This window comes from Cebus imitator, unplaced genomic scaffold, assembly GCF_001604975.1.
Source record: "Cebus imitator isolate Cc_AM_T3 unplaced genomic scaffold, Cebus_imitator-1.0 Scaffold412, whole genome shotgun sequence".
Classification (NCBI taxonomy): Eukaryota; Metazoa; Chordata; class Mammalia; order Primates; family Cebidae; genus Cebus; species Cebus imitator.
Genome location: NW_016107727.1, coordinates 556912 through 560951, shown reverse-complemented (window position 1 = coordinate 560951; position 4040 = coordinate 556912). Strand labels below are relative to the sequence as shown.

Genomic DNA, 4040 nt, shown 5'->3' with positions numbered 1-4040 from the left:
GATAACAGTGATTTTCCATAATCATATCTGTTTTTAATACATAGTAACTCCATATGTAGTTATTACAAACTGCTAATAATGACTTTATAAACATATTGGAAATGGGATTTTTGCCTCTCTTCCCCTCTGTTTTTTATTTCTTTATTTTCCTTAGTAAAAATATACCAAACATGCACCAACCACCCAAAAGTGTGTTAAATATAATTTGAGAAGTGGAAAAAGGGTGCAAAAAAGTCACACAATGAATTGAGGGAAAAGAATGAAAGACTACAAAGTAAAGGTTATCGTGTGTGTGTGTGTGTAAATGTGTACAAGTGTATATATGTGTATGTGTATACATATATATATATATGTATGTATACACAGATATACTGTTGAAATAATTACTCATTTTCTAAATTAGAACATCAAGTTGTCACTACAGGAAAATGGTACTATCTTAAAATCTAAGAAGTTGAAAAGTTAATCGGGGCTAAATAAATATCATGTTTAGTTTACCCCTTTTGAAAGTAATTTTGTATTTACTTTTCTATAAAGTGCTATGCTTATTAAATACTGACTACATGAAAAGGCACTATCTGGGCAATTTGGCAGACTTGATACGCTGAAGCAGTTTACAGAAGTATTTTATTTTAATTATCTATGGTTTTTGATGGTGTTCCCTCTGAGGCAGACATCTCACTTTAGTGCATTTCAGGCATATGAAATGCAAAGGGGGCTTATGAAGTCCAATCCATAGACAGGGAATAGCAACTATGTATTTTATTATAATTAAGTCATAACCATAAAGACGATTGCAAAGGAAGTTACAAAAGTTCTGTAGCTCAGGGCGGTGGTAAAATAAGCACAAAATTTACATACATTTTCATGAGACTATTTACTCTTATTCATTAAGAACAAAAGTGCTTAGTATAACAACTAGTACAATCACCATGGACTAAGACAGAGATTAACTCTGACATCTTTGGCCTTTTTGAAAACAAATATATTTAAGCACTAAGTGAATCACTTTCCCTTTAAAGTTCCAAGGGTCTTGTGTTACAAGATAAAAAATATATATATATATTTAAAATTCCCCTTTATATGTGGATGCTGTAAATTTTTTTTGTTTGCTTTTTGAAGAGTATCTGACAGTGAAGTTTGAGCTGCTTCCAAACAAGGATAAAGTGGAGACTAAATTTAACACCTAAATTTAGATAAGAGTCGTAGCAAGATGGCAAAGAACATAAACCTTGTCTTTCTAGCTTTCTTTGCTCTTTTTTATGTCCATCTCTTATTCCTACTTTTTTCAGTATATTATATAGGACAGCTCTCTCATACTTTTTAATGGGAATCTAAAGTCATTATTTTAGGTTTATTCTTACTCTGATATACAAAATATGTCACTCTCTCTGGGCAATTTGTCTTATACTAAACAAAAGGTATTGTAAAAATAATTATGGAAGTCATCTGCTTTGGGTTTTTTCTTTGCCACTTAATTAGTTTATGACTTTGGATATGGTCCCAGCCTCATGTGAAACTTGAACCACATTGGTTATTATCAGTGAAGATCATCATACCTCAGTAAGTGAAGTCATATATAACAATGTTGGGGATATAGTTTGCAAAAGCATGCAGGTAATTTGAAAAGCATAACCTCTAGGATCCACTTTTCCCTATACACATATATTTTCAGTTGAGAATCACTACACTAGAGAATCCTGAAGGCAGTTTTTCCACCAAATTTACAGTCACTGATGTTTACTAATATTCATACAGTTGGGTGTCACTCAAATGCTGATTTGTGACACAAGAAAAATGCAGAAATACAAATAGGAGTGGCATTCCTATAGGGGAGTCTTGAGTCTGTTCTGACATATGAAAGCAATTATTCCATTCAGTATGCTATTTATTCAATTTGTTAATGGTAACAATAAACAATAAATATTATCAGTAACAAAATGATTGTCATACTTTTCACAACTTATTGTGTTTCACCAATGAATACTAACAAAACTACTACCATTTAATTTATGTGATTCTAAAACTCAATTAATCTCTAGGAGTAAGGTTTTCAATTTCAAGAATAGATCAAAAAGGAAAATATTTGGAAGCAGAGAGTTGACCTGGTGTATACTAAAGCACTCTACACTGGTACTCCCTGAACTGATGTTTGCATAACATTTTCTATGGCTGTGTTGGAATAAATTAATGAAGATTTACATTTTATGATCCATGTGTTTTACGATTCTTCCTCTCCTTTCCTTAGTTTAAATTACATGTCTGTCATTTGTTAGTTTTGTGATTCTGAACAAATATCTTTACTCTCTTAACCTCAATTTCTCCACAGTAAAAATATGGAAAAATAATGCACATTTCATAAAAAGTTGCCGTGAAGATTAAATGAGAATTCATTTATACATACATCATAGACTCTAAATTTGAGGAGTTAAATTAAAGAAAATGTAAGCCTGGCAAGTAAGAAGTAAACTTTGGACGTAAATTCCAAGAAAGTAAGTGTTGGGTGTATCTAGCCAGGACCAGACTTCCTCATCACTCTAAGTTAAGGTAATTAAGGCATGAAGATTGACAGAAAACAACAGGCATCTACACAACTGATGTGTTTGATATATATATATATACACATATATATATATATGTGTATATATATATATATACACACACACACACACAGATACACTCTTACACACACACACTTAATCATGTATCACCTAGTAAAGGGGATTCATTTTCAGAAATGTGTTCTTTGGCAATGTTACCATTCTGCAAACATCATAGACTACATTTAAACAAACCTAGATGGTATATCTTACTATATGCCTAGGTTACATTATATGGTCTATTATTTCTAGGCTACAAACTTCTACAGCACATTACTGTATTGAATACTATATTGAATACTATAGGCAATGGTAACATAGTGGTAAGAATTGGTGTATGTAACAATATCTAAACATAGAAAGGTACAGTAAAATGTGGTATTATAATCTTATGGGACCACCATCATTTATGTGGTCCATGATTAACTAAAATGCAGTTATTCAGAGTCGCTCCGAAGTGGGAAAGTGGGGCAAGATCATTTACATCTAGAAAGGACAAGTGTTAGACAGCCGAAATCAGTCTCCATGGAAATTATTTTTGATAACAGATTTTTTTCTGGGGAATAGCTGAATGTGTGGTTTTATTTTTCAAAACTCTGCTTCAGCAGGATGTGGAAAAAATAAGCAGCTATGGAAACTCATCTGATTCCAGATATGATGATGGAAGAGGGCCACCAGGAAACCCTCCCTGAAGGATGGGTAGAATCAATAATCTGCATGGCTCCAGTCCTCCTCTAATGGCTGGTGGATAAGGAAAGTAAATGTCTGCTCTAAGAAGCAGACAACTGGACCTGAGCATTCATAGCAGAAGGAAACCATCAAGAAGTGGAAGGCTGACCATGCTGAACAATAGACAAATGTGTATGTCTAAATAAGACTGCTGTGTGTCCTCACAGATGAATGAGGTCATGCTGGAAATTCCCTCTTCAGGGAACTAGCCTGACTGACTTGCAGTTCCATAAATGTACATGTTTGTCTCATTACCTTTTTGTATAGTTTATTAAAGTATTAATATAGTTTTAATAAGTAAATTTTTAGGTTGCACAATGGGCTCCTCATCTTTATATCAAATCAAGAAAAAACTGCATCTGAAGAAAATAAATAAAAGCCTGTGTATTTAGCACTGTTCAAAATTGCAATTATTCAGAGGATGACTGTGTATATATGAGGGCATTTATTAGGGAAATTAGCTCATGTCATTATAAAGTCTGAGGCCACCTGCAAGCTGGAGATTCCAGGATAATGATGGCAGCTTAGTCTAAGTTCAAAAGCCTCAGTAACAAGAAATCCAATAGCACCGTTCTCAATCTGAGATAGTAGGCCTGAGAGTTACATGGGGGGAATGGGAATAGGAGCACTGGGGTAAGTCCTGGCATTGAAAGACCAGAGATCAGGGGGAATTATCATATTCAAGGGCAGAAGAAGCAAATGTCCTAGCTC

General features: G+C 33.7%; 1 pseudogene; it reads left to right on the top strand.

Annotated features, from left to right (window-relative positions):
* LOC108289708 overlaps positions 1-3361 on the top strand; it is a 107932-nt pseudogene extending 104571 nt beyond the window's left edge.
* The last annotated feature ends 679 nt before the right edge of the window (positions 3362-4040 follow it).